Consider the following 21,478-nt stretch of genomic DNA (forward strand, 5'->3'; position numbering starts at 1 on the left):
AGACCTTAGATCATTGTCGCGGGGCACTGTCAAATTTGGGTCATTGAGCCCAGCGTAACAAAGTCCCTCAATGCTGGAAATAAAAGAGCTTCATAGATCAAAAGTGGTGGGCTTACTAGCAAAGGTGATGCAAGATTGATTCTTGGACCTCATCCTTTCCAATATGTTATCAACAATTTGACCCTCAGGAACGTGCAATTATAAGGCCAAAACAGCAGTTCAGATCTACTCCATATATTTATTCATGGGCTCATTAACTGATTGCACCCATCAGTAATGCTTACATCACATCTCATTGTTCAAACAGGGTGACAGCTTGAATATGATCATCCGTTGACATAACTCCTTCAACCCTTTTCCCTCGTGCAAAATATCAGCAAATATTTGACTCAATGTCCCAGTAGTTAGTGGGTACAGTAATTAATGAACCTGATTATGAGGCAAATTCAGTGCATCCACATGACACACTAATTGAACCAAAAGCTGTAAGACTGCCTCAATATGCTCAGAGATTCAATGGACAATTTATCAACTTCCTTCAATAAAATTCCCATAGGCTGTGGAAGTTTACTGAAATTACCCATACCAAAGCACTGAGGTGAATTAGTTGCCTGACCAGGATAATTCAAACCAACTTGGGTATCAGAAACCTGGTCCCCACTCGATCTTGCTACATCCTCTAAAGCAAACTGATTTACAACATCTCGCAATTTGGCAACCTCACCCTGTAGTTGTTGAATAACTTGCACGTTTGGCATCAGGCTTAAGATGGCCGAGATCACTAATCTGATTTTCCCAATGCAAAGGTTGTGCCTGAAGGTGAGCAAGTTGTTTATGAGTAGGAGGAGTGCTGTCAAGAAAGTCAGTGTTCTGCCATAAACTGGCCAATGTAGCGATATACTGTGGCAGTGTGTCACCTACCTCACCAACAGTTTCTGCAGTTACAACAAGTGGCTTACCCAAAGCCACCTTCACCTGCGTGATGAGATCAGCATGGCTTTGTAGACAATCTGCTCTTTCTTTAACAAGTTGAGCCCTGGCAATGCCGCATCTCCCATAGTGAACTGTGGCCTGAAAATCACAAATGTGTAAGTAACAATAATTTACTTTAATTATTATATCACTAACTAAACAATCAAGATGAAAGATGCTCAAATGCCACCCCCCCCCCTTTCCCAAGTAGTAAAAAGTTGACATAACCGAACAAAATAAAATATCTATTTTAGAAACACGGCCAAGGGAACATGGAACGGCTAGGCAAAGTTCAGGGAAAACATCTTTCACCTTTTAGTAGCGTACTTTATTTAAACAAGCCAAGATTTTTTCAATTAAAAATTTCCCATGGAAATGTAATATAAATAAAAATAAGTAACCTAACCCACATCTTAACTTAAGATCTTGAGGAAGGTTCAAAATTACCCAGTTCTTAAGTTAACCATCAAGTTTACATTTTTCTGCAATTTCAAAGCACCAACTTTTTTAAAAGAAAAGTTCCAAGCATTTTAGAAAAAACAACCATTTTAGGGGCTGGCCACATATACATTCGAGCCAAGATTCAGTTACGTACAATTGCCAAAAATCTTATAACTTCTTTCAGTTAAACAACAAGAAAAGTGCCGGCCAAGGCACACCAAGGCCAGTCTTTAACTATATCTAATGCTTTATGTAACTGTTGATTCAGTGAGTCATCTGCCGAGCTTCCGTCCCTCGGCTGTTGCAGGTGCAGCCATCCCTCTGCCCCATCAGACCATGTTTTGTCTTTGACAAAGCATGGCCCTTATGCCAGCCAAACTAGAACACACTAAGGCATGTCTTAACAGCAAGATTGATACCATTGGTTGAGAAGTAGTTTCGATAAACACACGCACAGGAGAGAAATACAAGTCTGGTACGAAACAGCAGAGTGCCTCTGTAATATCACAGTCAATATGGAAATGCCAGGGTACCAGGGCCTCAAAGGCAATGGGCAGAAGCCAAGACCAACAACTCATTGTGACTGAATTGAACCAAACCACCACAGAGATGTTACAAAAACGCAGAATGACTCAAGAGGCGGTCAACAGATGCAAAGGCCAAACAAAACAGTCCCCCAACTTAGGTCAACTCAAAGGAGGCAGCAACTTATACAGTCCAAAGGTGGAGTTAATGACACACATCCAATACCCTAAAGATATTCAGAAATATCCATGGTAGAACACTGGGGGGCCTCCAGATTAATTGAATGATGAATATAACAACCACCAGCGAGGTGACACTATCCAGGCTTATTCTTCCAGGAATATACATAAGGAAACCATTAAGCACTATAACAAGTTTGTAACCAGGATTTAAATTACTGTCTGGGATCACAGCACTATGACCAAATAACATAAATTAAAGAAGGTCACTAAGTAGTGGAAACATGAGCAGGGCAGATGCGGTCACATTCTGATTCCTCTTGCCACCTCCGTCTGGCAAGGGCTGCTCCACCAATCTACCCTGCATTGATCGCTCCATCTGCCATACTGCTGATTGCACCATCTCACAACCACCATTATAGAAATCAAGCTGCTGCCATGAGGCGAGCTCCTCCAGCAGAACAAGAACATCTCAGAACCACGAAAACAAAGGATAAACAGACCCAAGAATACAAAGGAAGTTGAGCTGCACAGCTCACTTCTGGACCAGACTGTATACCAATTAATTCCTTTCAGAGTATGCTGATACAGTAATTCCATACTGAAGAATCATATAGAACAACTAGCTAGATGAAAATCCATACCCAAAGATTGGGAAGTTGCACAGATCACACCAATAATCAAGATAGGTAGAAGGAGTAATCCACTACATTATGGACCCATATCAATAACAGTAATAGGCAGCAGGATTTTGGAACATATATTTTTTGCAGACATTATGAATTACCTTGAAGGGAACCGTCTATTGACACACAGTCAACATTGATTTAGAAAACAATGTTCTTGAGAAACACAACTAACTCTTTATTCACATGAAGATGTGCTGTTGATAAGGGATTTCAAATTGATTTCGTATCTCTAGATTTCCAGAAGGCTTTTGACACTGTACTACACAAGTGGCTTGTAGTGAAATTGCTTATTTATGGAATATCATCTCAGTTATGTGACTGGATTTATAATTTCCTGTCATAGAGGTCACAGTTCATAGTAACTGACAGAAAGTCATTTAGAAAAACAGAAGTGATTTCCGGCATTCTATGAAGTAGTGTTGAGGCCTTCAGCTACATGATAAATCATCCTAATCTAAAGGCTGTAACTTCAACTACATAGCTAGGAATTGTAATTGTGAAGAGCTTTCACTGGAAAGAACAAACAGAAAATGTTGTGGGGAAGCCAAACCAAAGACTGCATTTTATTGGCTGAACACTTAGAAAATGTAACAGATCTACTGAAGAGACTGCCTACACTGTGCTTGTCCATCCTCTTTCAGAGTACTGATAGGATTAACAGAGTACATCAAGAAAGTTTAAAGAAGAGCAGCATGTTTGGTATTATCAAGAAATAGGGGATAGAGTGTGACTGATGTGATACGGAATTTGTGGTGGACATAATTAAAACTAAGGTATTTTTCGTTGCAGCTGAATCTTCTCACAAATTTTAAATCACCAACTTTCTCCTCTGAATGTGAAGATATTTTGTTGACATGGACCCGCAGAGGGGGTAATGATCACCATGATAAAATAAGGAAAATCAGAGCATGCACGGAAAGATATAGGTATTCATTTTTTCTGCACACTGTTCGAGATTGGAGTAATAGGGAATTGTTGTGTAGGTGGTTTGATGAACCCTCTGCCAGGCACTTAAAAGTTATTTACAGCCTATCCATGTAGATGTTGATGTAGATGTAGATGTGATTAGTACTTGTGCTATCATAAGAGAGGAAATGTAAACTAGCCACATTAATGCGATTGCAGCTGCAAGGAAGAGAGACAGTGCCTCGCCATCTTTTTGTCCTCTGGTGTCAGCTAGCTTGCTCTGATTTATGTTTAAGTTAACATGAGTGGGCAAAATGTTTGGGCTCCTCACAATGGAAACATCATCCATTACTGTCAGTGTCATTATTAGTAACAATAGTCCTATCACCCACAGAACACCCAATTTTCCTAACATGCTCATGTCTAGCATTGGCTTAACCAAACCCCATGATGTCAGAAATCAGATGCTCTAAGTATTGATATGTGATAGGCCTTTCTGCATAAGGAACCTGGGAGTGATCCTTTGGATTGATGCCCTTAATCATTATAGGAAATGAATTGTGAAGTTTGTCAAAACATGCCACCTCATTAGACATATTTTACAAAATGCATTACACTGTTCTGTCTTGGATAGTGATATATATTCTGCTACCAGTTTCAGTCTTAAATCATCTTCAGTGGCAGCTGTACAACCTACAAAGGCCACAGTTTGTATGTTGTACAGCTGCCATTGAAGTTGGTTTAAGACCGAAACTGGTAGTAGAATAAAAATGATTATCTTAGACAGCGCAGTGTAATGCATTACGTAAAATTCATTTATGCTTTTGACCAGCACCTAAAAAAATGTTCATTATACATATTTTGTTTAACCGGACTGAGTTTCCCTTGGGTGCTCCTCTGCTGGACCACTCCCCTCACTCTCTCAGAAACCTTGGTCCAATTCTAAAGTGCTTAGCTATCTTTGCATGGAGATTATCGTGACCAGTAATTAATCTACTTTAGCCTTAAAGGTAAGAATGAAAACTATGCATCTCAAGGTCTTCAGTCAGTTGGACAAACAGACAATAAATATGTGCATGAGAGAGAGAGCAGTGTTGAACAAGAATTCAACAGTCTTGTCTAAGTCTAAAAGGGAATTGGAGCAACACACTAGCATGGTACTAACCTCACCTACATGCTCCTTCACGATGTGCACAGGAAGTGTGACCACTGCACATAGAAGAGCCATAATTCACTGACATCACCATCCTTGCCCTGGTCCTGCATTTGCAATTTGTACTTAAGCACCTCCTTCTCTAGTGTCTCCACTCTGATCAAAGCACGGGCTTCCCTGTTGCATAGAGTGCCTCAAACAACAATCTGGAGCAAACAGTTCTCAAGCAATACCAAATACTACACAATAAATGAGAAAATTAAGAAAAGAAAAAAAAGGAAAAGAAATTACAAAAAAGCAAACAATGCTGAATGAACGGAGGGTAAGACTAGAATATAACCATACTCTAGGTGCCAAAGGGATACGGCTGCAAGCACTTTCATCTTCGACATCAACAAACAGATCCTACAGAAAGGACTCGGGAAAACTATTGAACAACATTTGTTGCCTAGTACTCTTTAAAACAAATATCAACCAACAATAATTTCTTTTTCGCATCAGCAAATGAGGTACAAGGCTCAACAACAAAAACACATTAAAGTTTAAACTCGAACTTTCACTCTTAACAAAGGGCATTAAATATGAAATACCAGATGCAAAATAGTTAAGGAGACATCATCAAAAAATTCTCTTGAAGGAATCTAGGTACTGCATCAACAGGTACAGCCAGAACAGGACTAGGCTGGTCCAGTACGTCAGGTCAGCAGTTGTACTAACCTGCATGGAGAACATAAAAATGCCAATGCTCCCACCAGAAAAACAATGCACCAGGAAGCCTCTACATTCCACCAGCTGCAACATCGACCATAACTATCCAGTCCCAACTGCCACCCTGCCTTTCCACACAGCTCACTTCCTCTAATCCGCCAGAGTGAAAACCAAAAACCCTTGTACTGGTAAAGAACATCCACAGCTCACAAGGAACAAGCACACAGCACAACCACAACACAATTTACACTCTGCTGATGCCAATAGTATATTTAGAAGAAATGTATATGCAAACATTACTCTTAAGCTGAAAAATTTGTTCGAGACATGAGAAGTTGTGCCAGATCAGGACTCGGACCCATAATGCAAACATTCATGCACTGTGTTGTACAGATGCCAGATGTCAGTTTATGGGATGCAGCTGCAGGCCTTTGGCATTTGGTCAGTCAACACAGGGACAGTTAATGATGGTTGTTAATGCTGTTGTTGTTATCTGATGATGTCCCTTATGTACTTGATTACAGACAGATCTGGTGATCGAACAGGCAAAGGCAACAAGTCGACACTCTGCAGATCATATTGGGTTACCACAGCTGTATGCAGGCAAGCATTATCCTGTTGGAAAACACTACCTGGAATGTTCTTCATGAATGGCAACACAACTTTTTCGAATCACCAGACTGATGAACAAGTTTGCAATAAGGGTGCTTTCAGATAACCATGACAGCACTCCTTCAGTCATATGAAACTGTGCCCGAAGCCATAACTTGAAATGTAGGTCCAGTGTATGTAGCACACATACAAGTTGGTTGCAGGTCCTCAACTGGCATCCTTCAACCAAGACAAGGGCATCACTGGCCCAAAGGCAGAAGCAGTTTTCAACAGAAAACACAACAGACTTCCAGCCTGCCCTCCAACGAGTTCTTGCTTGACGCCAATGAGGTCACAAATGGCAGTGGTTTGGTCAGTGGGATGTATGCTACAAGGATTCTTGATCTGAGCTGTCCTTGAAATAATTGTTTTGTAACAGTTCATTGTGTTACTGTGGTGCTAACTGCTGGTCAGACTGCTGCTGCAGATGCAGTAAAATGTGCTGCATCCATACAGTGAACATGATGGTCTTTGCTGTTGGTAGTGCCATGCAGCCATCCGGAGCCCACTCTTCTTGTGACCATACATTGTCATGACCACTGCTGCCAGCACAGTGGCTACATTCATGCGAATTCTTTCTGCAGTATCACAGAAGGAACATCCAGCTTTGCATAGCTCTATTGCATAAATTGAACAGCATGTGAGAAAATGGAGCCTATTTTCCATCTGGCCACTGTGATTTCAGGGTACTCGGCTGAATATTTTCCAGCCTTGTTTGTTTACTGGCCAGGGGAGCCCATGGCACCCTGGCCACATATGTAACCAGCTTAAATCAAACTCTAAGGCCAGAATTAATGCAGTTTATAAATACATGTCTGAGATAGCAGGAGGGGCAAGTCTCTCTGGAAGCCTTATTGTGGCATGTAAATTTTGTATTGAGAAAAAAGACAAAACTAACCACTGTGATACCAACCACTGCATTGGCTCTTGTTCTGTTCAGCATGTTCTTGTTTTGGTATGTAGAAGACTGAGTTTGGACCCAGCCTTGTTCTGATTCCAGTGGACTGGATACCCCAAGCATAAATGCAGCAGAAGAAAGAGTAATGCACAAGGGGGTAGTATTAAGGATAATTAATTCTTTTTAGCTTGCAAGTTCAGATTAGAGGGATAGAAGCGATTGTGCAAGAAGCCTAATAATGAATTAAGTTCCATGGTGTTGGAGTTAAAGAGCAGGGCAAGTGGCCCTGCACAAATGTATAAGATTAAGTGATAGGGTTAAGGAAACCAACTGTTACAATAATTCTAACAAGGAAAAACAGAAGGGCTGGTTGCCATGAACTATAGAGTAAAGGATAATTTATTCTGGTTGACCCGAGGGAAAGGATCTTGATAAAAAGGAGGGCAATGTAGCATACTGACCACCTTCGGTCCAAAAATATGCCAGAGCTGAAGTGAGTTGCAACAGGGTCAGGTGCAGGTGGGCAAGAGTGTTAAGTGTTGCAAGGCAAAACACAGCTGACCGGCATTGTGCAGCAGAGCAACCTAGGCACAGTACAGCAGCAGCCAACACTGCAATAAGCTAGAGGAAAGATGGAGACCTTCCCTTACTTGCCACCATGTAAGTGTTTAGATACAATATTGCAGTTTATGTGTTTTTCTTAATTATGATGTAATTAGCACATGCATGCATGCCCAAAGAAGTAGGCACTATGGTGCCTATAGCTGTCAAGATGGCAACTACAGCCATAATGAAATACATGAAATGTATTCACATTTGCAAACATGAACAAACATCGGATGTGCAATGTAATGACGACGATGAAAATTCGTGGTGGACCGGGACTTGAACCCATGTTTCCTACTTATTATGGGCAGTCGCTTTACCATTTGGCTATCTGACCATGACTTATGGCCAGACCCAAACTCCCATATGTCAGTAACCATGAGTCTACAACCTGTATTCACACATCCATTATCATTATTCCCATACAGGGTACATTACCTTGTAATTTGGAATAATATGGGCACTGTAATATTGTACTTATCCAGTTGCACCAGGCAAGTGACTTTCAAGTAAAATGTCTCCCTTGTATGGGAATACAAATAATGAATGTACAAGTACAGGTTGTAGACACAAGTTGATACACTTGGGAGTTTGAGTCTGGCTGTGATCAATACTTGGATAGCCAAATGGCAAAATGCCTGCTCACAATCAGTGGGAAAACAGGTTTGAGTCCTAACCCAGCACAAATTTTCGTTGTTGTCATTCCATTATACAGATGATGGCTGGTTCATATTCACTAATGTGAATACATTTCATGAAGTATTTAGAGTGCATGTCTTAAGTCCTAAATGAACATAGTCTGGAATGTATAAGAACTCAAGACATTCATGTACTAAATTATTCTCATCTCAGTATCACAATCTACACCATGGGCCTGTGACACCCAGAGCGACATCCAGCAATGCAGTACAGGATCCACTGTTTGACCACTGGACAATGCAGCATGTCCTGAGTTATGAGAGAGATGCTGCTGGAGCAGGGAGCCACCTGCTTGCTAGAGGGAGGTTGCAGCCTTCGTCAGCTGCACCACTGCTCTGTCACAGTTGCAGCTGGAGACACCACTGATAGCAGCATTTGAATGATGCCACATTCAGTCTCGCTCTTTGTGTTGTCAACGGTACCAGACATCTTCCATTTCACATGAGAGGCAACTGGACACCTCCCTCAAGCTGTTCCTGATGTACTACAGCCGAAGGCTGTAATAAAGAAGTTAATTCACTGTCGTCCTGCCATCTTATTTTGCTCTCCACGGGTGACAATCCATGGTTCATCTAACACTGGTGTCGCAACATTGATGTCGCATTCTTAGAGCAATGTGTAGACCTAGAGACTATGTACAATGAGTAAAAAAAAAAAAATTATTCCTGATTGTATTCTGGTCAATCCATGGGCCATCTCATAACAGTCTACCCATGAATGCACAATAGCATTATAAAAATGGAGCAGATGTGCCCAAGAGCTGTGGCTAAAGCACTGGATGATATTTGGTGCCTTCTGGGTTCTGGTTTTCAGGTATCTGGGGAGTGGTAACCATGATAGTTTGGAGTCAAAAACGAGGACGAGAAACCTCACTGAGTTTTTAAAATGTAGGATGGTGTCCCTCATATGCAAGTCAGTAAATTAAAAATATAATGAGAATGATTAAAATGAACACACATACACACATGGATGTGGACTCATAAAAAATATTGGGGGGGGGGGGGTTTCCATACTGGGGGTCTTGCTCTGGGAAATTTTCTAAATTTTAGATGAAAAATAGTGAGCGTTAAAGTTCTTTAAGCATTTTAGAGTCAAATGATCAACATTAGAGCCCCAAAAACTGGACTCTTGATAACTCGACACTCCGAGAACTTGACAAGCCTGTCACATTTTTAGGCTTTGAAAAAAGAAACAAAACACAAGCATGCACAGTATTTTCATAAAGTTAATTAAATTTATGGTAATAATCATGCTTATAGACTATTACAAAGCAGTGAATATATAGCTCTGAAAAGACAGAAATTATGTTTAAATTCATCTACATCTACATTCATACTCCGCAAGCCACCTGACGGTGTGTGGCAGAGAGTACTTTGAGTACCTCTATTGGTTCTCCCTTCTATTCCAGTCTCGTATTGTTTGTGGAAAGAAAGATTGTCAGTATGCCTCTGTGTGGGCTCTAATCTCTATGATTTTATCCTCATGGTCTCTTCGTGAGATATACATAGGAGGGAGCAATATACTGCTTGACTCCTCGGTGAAGGTATGTTGCCAAAACTTCAACAAAAGCCCGTACCAAGCTACTGAGCATCTCTCCTGCAGAGTCTTCCACTGGAGTTTATCTATCATCTCCATAACACTTTCACGATTACTAAATGATCCTGTAATGAAGCACGCTGCTCTCTGTTGGATCTTCTCCATCTCCTCTATCAATCCTATCAGGTATGGATCCCACACTGGTGAGCAGTATTCAAGCAGTGGGTGAACAAGTGTACAGTAACCTACTTCCTTTGTTTTTGGATTGCATTTCCTTAGGATTCTTGCAATGAATCTCAGTCTGGCATCTGCTTTACGATCAACTTTATATGGTTATTTCATTTTAAAACACTCTTAATGCCTACTCCCAGATAATTTATGGAATTAACTGCTTCCAGTTGCTGACCTGCTATATTGTAGCTAAATGATAAAGGATCTTTCTTTCTATGTATTCACTACACTTGTCTACATTGAGATTCAATTGCCATTCCCTGCACCATGTGTCAGTTCGTTGCAGATCCTCCTGCATTTCAGTACAATTTCCCAATTTCAAATCCTTAACTATCATTAAAAGAATAAAACATAGAATATTGCTGTTGCACAGTAATAGCACTTTGATTAATAAGTGAAATAGCTAATATAAGCTTACTTTGAATAAGGCTCAGGGTTCATTAAGTAAAAACAATGTCTCAAAGTTAATGCTTTGGTACAATTAATAAAGTTAATACACTATACCTAATACTTTCAGTCAAAAAGTATGTAAATATCAGGTTTTAATTGGGTCTTACACGCTAAAAATATTTAAGTATTTGAAAATGACTAATACAGTACTACAGTAATACAGTACCAAACTAGTACTAATATTTTGAAACTGAAAATTTAACATTATGTATGTATTTAATTCTCTATTTTATAAAGATTTTTAATAATGCTCTAAACGCCATTATTAAGGCTAGAGTGTCTTTTGAAAGGAGCAAATGTAGGCCGTCTGACTGGATTACTGAATGTGAAGGTATCGATGACTGGTCAGATACCCAATTCATCCTAAACATCTCGGAGGGCATGGAGAAAAGCCAAGTTGTTCAATCACTTCTGTCCCATTGTTGATCAGAGATATGACTTCAGACATGTAAGGGCACTAAATGACCATTCTGCAGTTGCTGTTATGATTGGAACTACTTTGGGAAGCTTAATGCACTTTACTACTTCACATAACATTTCTCCAACAGCAGGCTCTTATATAATGTACTTTCTTACATCATGTTTTTTAAGACCAGTTGTTTTTTATTAGTGATATCAGCTAACATATTCAAGTGTAAGTGCAGTCTCTCAATGTCTAGAAAAACTCAGTTGATTTTTCCAAATTTGTTTCATCTCTGTTTACTAAAAGCAAGCACTCTTGTTTAACTGCAATGACCTGTGTGAGTCCAGTTGAAGCAAACTGCTCAGTAATGCAAGACTGCTCCATTTCACAAACTTCAATGTAAATAGCTTTGTAATATTCCTTTGGGATTTTGAAAGTGTGCAGTGAGCTGGCTTCATTGTTTTCATACTTCTCTGGTGTATTTCGATTCCAAGGAAGTGAAGGATCATCAACTCATGAAGGGTTTTCTTTTAAATAAAATTCCCAAAAGTGTTCAAAACTATCACGTCTTCCATTCAATATACAAATGAAGCCCTCATGTATTTTTTCCAGAGCAGCAACACTTGGATGAGGGCATTGAATTTTTTCAGTGACGTTCTTCTCCTGGGTTCATTGCATGGCGATAAAGACGTAAAAAGAAACATGCCTTGAATTGTAACATTGACTCAAGGTGGCCTGCAGAATTGTAATCTCCCTTTGTTTTGTCCTCTGCAGAAAATGTTTCAAAAAACTCTAGCTCTTCAAAGTTTTCAATATTCTCAAGATACTAGAAGCTTGCATAGTCCATCGAGTCAGGCAAAGGGGTCGTAAACCAGCTTGGTCATTGGTGCTCTCACAGCATATGCTTCTGAAAAGTCCCATCCTTTTGTTGGATTCCCTTATGGTGTTTATTAAGTCCTTGGCTAAACCCATAATATCTGTCATAGACGTAAGATGGCGAAGACTGTCTACAACTGCCAAGTTTAAACTGTGAGCAGTGCGCATAACATGCTTTTGGTTGTATATCCAAAGCTAACTTTTTTAGTCCTTTTAACTTACCTCTCATATTCGAGGCACCAACATAGCACTGTCCTCTTTAAGTTATCCATTGACAAATCAAGATGAGCAAAAACATCTTTAAATATACTAAACAGAGTTTGTGATTCAGTGTTGGGGGTCTCGTATAAGCCAATAAAGTCTTCGTTGATGATTAAGGAATCATCAACAGTACATATACAAAATGACACTTGTTCATGAATCGAAGAATCACTTGTTTTGTCAACCATAATAGAAAAATGTTCAGTCTTCTTGATTGAAGCCAATACCTTTCTCACCACAGATTTTCCTAGTAGATCAGTGATCTCATTTTGAATATTGAGGGACGTCCACTTATACCCCAAACACCCTAACTAATCTTTAAAGTCAGGTATGGTATTCTTTCAGAGTTCCAACAATTGAAAAAAATTGAGTTTCATGCCCTCTAATTGCTAGTTGCTAGTCCTTATTGGCATAGAAATTGCACAGTAGTAAAAATTGTCTGAAGAGCTAAATGACCTTTCTTTGTATCACTATCTAATTGTTCATTCAATTGGGAGGCCACACTTCAGTTAGTGATAGAATCTAGTTTCAGAACACCTTCTTTTCTTGTGTAAATATATTTTCATGAAGACAGAATTTTTCCAAAGCCTTTTTCCAGTTTTTTTTTTTTTAATAAAATTGTAATAGACTTTTGGCATCTGCCTCTTTGCAGGTTTTGCAAAAACTTTTTCAGTAGATGCTTCATATTCTAGCCATATTCAACCAAGACTTCTGAAATGATCTTCTCTTACCAGATTGTCCAGGTTTCGGATGTGAATGGTTCTCGCCTGAAGACGATGAAGCAATTGACTACACAATAATTGTTGGAGGTTGACTTGCAGTATCATCAACTTCTAAGCTCACCTTTTTGGTAACAAATTTATCCATTGCAAACTTAACTCACAGTACACTATGAGACTAAAGTAAATGAATAAAATATAGTCATATAAAATAGTCCACTACACACTAAAGTCGAAACACTAAACATGTCTGCAGCATGCACTGAACAAAAATATCCACACTGAATGACTGTGACAGCAAGGTGGGTCTTCAATAGCCGCGGCGTCCTAATGTCTCGAAGCATGAAGACAACATGAGGCGGAGGGTTCCAGGTGCTACTGCTCCAGTCCTTTTGATGTCACCATGGCCACAGCGCTAGCCCGCTGGCGCCAGACTTTACCCGAAGGTTTGTGCACCGGGACAAATTCTAAGTGTGTCCACAGCACCAGAACAGTGTCATGATTCACACCACTCGTTTTCAGTTAACCTGCTTACTACAGTAACAATTATTTGTTTTAACTAATTACTAAATGTATTTTAAAAGGTAACTATTGTCAATCAAACAAGGAAAGTAAAAAAAATTCCAACATAATTTTCTGATTTTACAAAGCATAACATAACTAATAATTTTCTTAAATTATTTGAGGCACTCTGCCCCCCCCCCCCCCTTCCCCCCCAAACAAATTTTTGAGGGGCTCAGGCCCCATGGAGTCAGCACCTGTGCACACACACACACACACACACACACACACACACACACACACACACACTTATCTGCAGAGAACTAAAAGCCTGTCTTTGCAGTCCACTCCTCTAACCTCTGCAATGTAAGTTGCAAGTGATGGGTCGCTGTTGCAACACTGGAGGAGGGACAGGAAACAGTAAAATCTTCCACAAATAAGGACACTGTACAGGACTCCTTACATATTCATGATGCTGTTTATGGTGAACTGCCATGGGTAACAACAGTCTCCTGCTCAAAACTGACAGTACATCACCAACTTGAGACCTAAAAACGTGCTTACATAGGAAGGTCTGTATGAAAATGGGGAGGTGGTCATGAAAGCATCACTAATGGTGCTGCAGGAGAATATTGTGTCTCCTGGTTGTGCTATACACCTTACTGATAGCGAAGAATATACCAAGACAGTGACATTTAAGTAGGAAAGCCTGTTGAATAACTGCCTCAAGTAGGGTCGGGTTGTTGACAGTGCATTGAAATCTCCAGAATCCACACTGAGGGTGGCTAAGGAGTTGCCTGGTCTTTATCAACCACACCAGACAATGGTTAACAATATGCTCCAGTGTCTCTCCTTCACAGCTCGTTAAGATGACACTCTGGCAACTACTGGGACATGCGTGGCTCTTTTCTGGATTGATAAGAGGTATCAGAATTGCCTCTCTCGATAGGATGGGAAAGTTGTCTGTCTGTCATATAAGATTTAAACATTCAAAGAGGATTCTCTTTGATGCTGCTGGAAAATGCCAAAGCATACACTATCGCATTTTGTCATGACTGGATGGAGTATTACGGGTCTCAAACAGTGCTGATTCCAGCCCCCTCATGTAGAAAGGGTAGCTGTCAGGCTCCGAATTGTGGGATCTGAAGTCCAACTTGCATCTCTTCGTAGTGGCAGTGTAGTGGAAAAATGCTGGATCCCAGCCGGCGTTAGCTGTAGTTGCTGCAAAATTCTCTGTCATCATCTGAGCGATGTCTCTGGGCATTGTTAGAAAGACACCCCTGTTTCAGCACTGCTGCTATTGTTAAATGACTGTGTTTGCCAGAAATCATCCAGATGGCTTCCCATACTTTTGTAGTGGAACCGTTGATAAAGTCTAGGAATGCTTGTCACGACCTTTCCTTGCTCTCCTTAATTACATGTCAAGCTCTCACAACTGGAAAGGCTGTTGGGGTATCTGCTGTTGGGCAGTATTTAAACCATCAAAGAATTGCTTGCCTGTCCCAGATTGCTGAATGGCACTCATCTATCCACCAAGGTACCTGTTGCCTCGTGAGAAGACCTGAGGACTTTGGGATCAATAGCACTAGGGGCATCCATATGCTAGGAGCTTCAGTTCATCCACGTGAGTCCTGAACCCATTCATGTTCCACTGTAGTATGGTTGCCATTTTGTTGGTGTGGTTTTAATGTTCCCCTACCTTTGCACTGGGGAGATGAAGCACTCATAGGGTGAAGGGGAGTGGAGGGGCTCCCCTGATCAGAGGCCTCCTAATTCCATGATGTCCTCCTCATCTATCAGATGTGCTGGAATGACATCTCATGGTGCCTAAGACAGCTTTTGACCTGGATGTCATGATCCTTTTCTGCACCTTGTCCCTTTGAGGATGATGGAGAAAGGTAGCACTGAAAGGCACTCTGCTTTTTTTGTGTGCCTTCTTGATGCTCATTGTGGAACTGTTGCTGGTCTTTCCTGATGTAGTTGCCTGGACAGCTTTGTCTTTACTTGGTTTCCCTTAGTATGTAAATGCGCAAGCACAGGTGCTTGTGGTGGAGAGTATTATACTGAATGTTATAATGAATCAGCCTTCTCTAACATTACCCTTTTTTTATATACAGATAACCGATACCATGTATACTATCGATTCTTGCATGGATTAAAATTATCTCAGCTGTTTCACTAAAAGATTTCATATGATTTTATGTACAATGTATTATATTTCAGACTAAAATGTATAAAAAGAAATTAATGTGCTACAATCGAAATGTATTAACTGTTAAAATTACTCTTCTTGTAAAAATAACTGAAATTACAAAATTTGTGGCATATTTAAAATTCATATTATTGATTGCACAATCTAACACTAGTTATTAAATTTACTTCTAGATTGATTTATAAAATAATGATATATTTTTTGAATGATTCATCTTTTGTTTTGTAAACTCTTTTGCTTTGTAAACTCTTTGGAAACTGTGAGTACCGCAGAATGTAAGTAGTAGTGGTCATGCCTCAGATGGAAGCAGACATTCTTATAATTTTGTCAAAAACAATACAATTTTTGTTTTTCTATGTGTAAATTGTAAAGTGGATGTGATTTAGAGGAATGGGGTAAAATAAAAGTATATTCATAGCAACAGGCAACTCTTCATCAGCTATTTGATCTTCAAGAACCCGCACCGTTAAATCAAAATTTTCAGCAGCAAGAATGTACTCCTAGACACAACAATATTTTGAGCCAGCAACAACAACAACAAGGAAATAATCAAGATCAGTAAAAAAGAAATGTTTCTTTTGTAATCTTACTCCTCTCGAAGTTTTCAAAATCTGTGCAAAGAATGAGAACTTTAATGATGATGTGTGGGAGGGTAAGATTACAGGTGGTGGTGTTGTCCAGGATATGATGATTGATAACAAAGTTTTGTCTGTTGCAGAAAAAGGAAGGAACAGTAATTTATATCAATTACAGTTATAAAACTCCAATCACCTTAAGAAAAAAGACCAAAGAGCTGCCCAACAAAGTTATATCAACAGTGACAAGGATTTTATATGATGTCAACAATGATGGACTGGATGAACTGAAAGAGGGCTTTACAACTGTGACAAGGGACATCAGAAAAGATAAGTACAAACCATTTGTAAAACAAATTTTTCTTGGTGGACTCATATGATTGCTAGTAAAATGAGTAGAGACGAGGGTAGTGGTGATGGAATGAAAACTGTAGGATCCAGCCTAGACATGCTTGAATTAAATGAAAGTGTAGTTAGCAAAGAAACAGTGAAAACCAATATTTCACATTTGATTTTAGTAAAATTAGAGGAGATGAAGATGGACAACAATAGCAAATTTTGTGCAGTCAATGATCAGTTAACGGAAATTCGAACTGAAAACAATAGTAAATTGGACAGGGTACAACACCAAATAGACCAACTTAGTAATCAAATTTTTGAACGAAAAAATGGATTGTCAGATGGATTAAAAAGTGTTAGTGAAAAAGTCAATGTACTAGAAGATAAATTTATTGTTTAGGGAAATGAGTTTGTGGCCCAGTCTGCACAATGAGTGAAGAATGTTGATGAGGTCAGAGTTCCAAAGAAAGTTGTAGCAGAAAAAATGGAGAAGAAATTTAGTACTTTAGATCAAAAAATTTTATATGTTGAAAACAGTATGCTAACTAATGTAAATGTTTTTGATCAAAAAATTTCAACAGTTCAGGAAAACTGTATTCACAAAAATCTTTATTCAAACAGTGGTATTGCATGGTCCAACATTCCAGTCAAAAGTTTTCCATCAGACAATTTACATCCAGTGGATTTTCTGTACCACTGTAGAGATAGTTTTGTGTCAGGCATGAGTGATGACCAAAAGATTAAATTTGTTAACGGATGTCTTGAAGGCAAAGCTCTGTCTGGGGTAAATCTAAATTTAAGTCAGTGGGAGACATACCAAAGTTTCAAAAAAGGTTTTTTAAATAAATTCTGGTCAGAAGCCAAACAAGGGAGAATTAAAAGTGAATTTCTGAATGGACGAAACTATAGGAATAGGGACAGTACACTGAAAGAATTTTGTAAGAATCAACTTAAGAAATTTGACAAAATGACTTTGACTGATACACTAAAAAGGAGATTACCAGTAAGGTTGCAATGGGATTTAGTACACAGACCTGACAATTGTCTAGAACAAGTTTTACTATATGTCAACAGGCTGGATAGGGCAGTAGAAAGAAACATGTACCATAACAATTGAAATGATAGAGATCACAATGGTAACAACTACAGAAACAGAGACAGTGGAAACTTTAATCAGAGTCAACATGGTAATAGAGACAGAAACTTTGAACATCAGCAGAATAGGAACAATGGAAATAACTGTGGGCAATATAATAGGAGAAACAATCGTAGAGGCAAGTATTCGGGAAATGGTGGTCTGCCTCTGTGAAGATCCACAGTTTTGGGGTGAGGAGACACAACATGTACAGGACCCCCAATCTACACATACATTTAGGCAATAATAATAGTGTTAATAATGTAGCACAGGTATCTGAAGTTGGACAGAAGGAACATTAGATTTCTCATTTATGTTTTAATCGAAAGTTTTGGTATGGTAGGTTTAATTATAATAATGTAAATACTAATCACAAACCAGAATGTGAGAATAATGAGAATTTTGTTGTAGTGTGTTCTAATGATTTCTTCTATTGATGAGAAAACAATGTTATTATATATGTAAAACAAGTGATGACTGTATTGGATCTAAATTAGGTGGTATTTTTGATGTAGGTGTGAATGAGAACTGTGAACTGAATGAGGTTGATAAGTCTGAGACTGGTAGCTTATTGCAAATGAATGTAAGTGAGGTGTGTAACTTTGATAGTGATGAGAATTATGATGTTAATGATGTTGTTGATGAAGTAATTTTGAAAGAATATGATGATGATAATGATGATGATATTGATGAGTTTCAGGTTTTTGTGGAATTGAAGAACAATGAAGTTTCAGAGTTATTTGTGAATACAGGTAACCTAAGTGATTTTTGTGATGATGTAAGTGAGAGTACTGGAATACCAGTCCAGTTGAAGCAGTTTTTCATTAATGTCATGCAGAGTAATGATCCAAACAGTGAAGGTGGGTTATCTGCAAGCTTAGAGAAAAAGGTGAAATTTTTTTCAAATTTGTTTGGGACCATATTGGTAATAACATAGATAAATTTGCATTCTGGAATAAGTTAGCCATGGTTAGTCAAAATCTGTATCCAAATTGGTAGAATGAAGTGAAAGAAGATCTAAGTAGGAAGTGTAATTTTGAGAGTAATGTACTTTGTGTTCCTTCTGTAATGAGTGATCTTAATAATGCTATGGAACCCATTCAGTGTGTTCAATCTTTAACTGACAACATGTATAACCAAAGTAATGCTATGATACTAGTAAAACTGACAAAACCCTCCAAAAACAGTGTAGATGAAGTAGCATTTGTTGAAACTGAAAGTGATCTTTTTCATGAAGTATCTAATAACAGAGATTATGATTCAGATTTTGGATGTCCGTACATTAAGATTAAGAGTGATCAGTGGGAAGGGAACTGTTTGATTGATACAGGTAGCACAATTTGTGACATCTATGAACAATTTAGATATGAGATCCAGTATATGTGATTGCACTCTCGGTGTATTCCACTGATAAATTCTCCTCGGGTTCATGGGTATGAAACTCATTGAAACATTGTGACAAAATGTCACCACCACTCAGCTGATAACCTGAGAAGAATTCATGAAAGATCCAGTAAAGTAAGAATTTTATGGAAATGTCCATTGCTTGAGTAAAGATAAGAGGAGCTACTTGTAAGCAAAGCAAGTATATGAAATGTTAAGTACTAGAATGAGATTTTCACTCTGCAGTGGAGTGTGCACTGATATGAAACTTCCTGGCAGATTAAAACTGTGTGCCGGACCGAGACTCGAACTCGGGACCTTGCCTTTCGCGGGCAAGTGCTCTCCCGAGTTCGAGTCTTGGTCCGGCACACAGTTTTAATCTGCCAGGAAGTTTCAATGTTAAGTACTGTTAACATTTAGTATACATGCCAAGATATATGAACATGGATGCATAATGATACCTAGTCTAGAGAAAAATATTCATTGTCAGTAGATTATGTAATTGCGTTTTGTTTGCCATGAATGTAGTATGTAAGATCAAGCAGTTTCAAAGTTCTATCGTATCTGTTGACTGAGGGAGATGATGAAACAACTAGGAGAAAGCAGAGACATGGTGGTAAAGGTAGATTTTCTATGTTTGAAGTAGGAGATTTTATGTTGGTGAAAGCCAAAGAGAAATCTTAAGTGTTGACATCTGAGATAAAGAAATTTTTTGCTATTTATATTGTACCATTCAAAATTCATGACAATCCACATTCTAATGCATACAGACTTGTGTATCCAAAATCTAAGAAGTTGTGTGGATTATACAATAACACTGAATGTAAATCATATAGAACTGATCCATAAGTGTCTAATTTTTGTTTGTTTATTCTTTTTCCATTTTCATGAACTTAGTATGTAAGACCATGTAATTCTAGAGTTTTATCTTATCCACTGACTGAGTTTAAATCTATCTGTAGATTCATAAGACTATATAACTGTGTTTTGTTTGTCTGGAATTTAGTATGTAAGACAATGTGATTTTTAAAGTTCTACCTTGTCTATGGACTGAGTCAAGAAACTCTATGGTACACTATATAGTTGTGTTCTGTAATAGATTTGTGCTTTGGAATTTAATACATATGTGCCACGAGTCTAAAGGAGTAGAGCTTTTTACAGTTTTGAAATGGGACAATATTCATAATTTGTACTGTGAAGATTAGGAATCGTATCTGAGCATATCTGTGTGCATCACCTTATTAGTCAATTTTTTATTCTATTTATGTCTGTTTATTAATGTTTCTTAAATGAACACTTTTTAATTTCACCCGACAATAATCCCATAATATTGACTATGTAAAATGAAGATGGAGAGCATATCTCGCATGATGTGAAGTACGTCTGCATGAGGCATTATCTTATATAAAAATGATAGCCAGAAAATTAATTCGTTATCTTGCACTCTTTGTTTGTATGAACCAGGTTTTTCAATAGTACAAGACAGTTTTACACTTCCACTTGTTTCAGTGACTTCCATAACAATAATAAGATTTTCCCTGTTTTCAAAAATTAAATAATGTTATGCACCACTTTTGATCTCTGAAACGAGTTAGAAAAGACAGAAGAAATACCTGAAATATGTACAAAAAAGACGCAAGCTTCGCGATTAACAGAGGCTGCCATAGGCATAATAAGGTCGAACTGATGTGCATAACAATGGATGTAGTTTGCATTTGGGTATTTGTCTTTAATTAATTTCTGAGCCCCATTCAACTTGCCACTCTTAATGTTTGCACTGTTGCAACTCTGAGCTGTTAGTTTTGCTTGGTCATCGCCAATTAATGGTTCCATTTCTTTCAGAATACTCTCACTTCAGCTCGTGGTCTTGCAGTAATGTTCTCGTTTCCGGCACACAGGGTCACAGGTTCGATTCCCGGTGGGGTCAGGGGTTTTCCTCACCTCAAACTGACCGAGTGTTGTTGTGTCGTCTTCATCATCATCATCATTCATCCCTATTACGGTCGGAGGAAGGCAATGGCAAACCACCTCTGCTGGGACCTTGTCTAGTCGGCGGTGTGGGTCTCCCGCATCGTCCCCTTACGCTCCTCGAAGTACAGGACATCATCATCATAGTATAAGCATTCTGATTTTCTGGATTAAGGATACAGGATACTTATAAATAGAAATTTTTTATGGCTTTATTAAATTCTATAGGCTTTCCTGATTACATAGATATATATACACACATAAAAAAGTTTTGCATCACCCTGGTCCCCAGAACTCCTGAAGGCAGACGTTGAGTGTGGATATTGTATCACAGACGCAGTCCCTTTGGCTCTTCAGAGATGTCACTAAACCCACCCAAAAATGTCAACAACCAAGCATGAGCAGCGCCTAATAGTCGGAGGGGGTCTGACACCAGATCAGTTCAAGTCATTCCACCAGGAA

Source organism: Schistocerca americana, chromosome 3 (assembly GCF_021461395.2).
Source record: "Schistocerca americana isolate TAMUIC-IGC-003095 chromosome 3, iqSchAmer2.1, whole genome shotgun sequence".
Taxonomy (NCBI): Eukaryota; Metazoa; Arthropoda; class Insecta; order Orthoptera; family Acrididae; genus Schistocerca; species Schistocerca americana.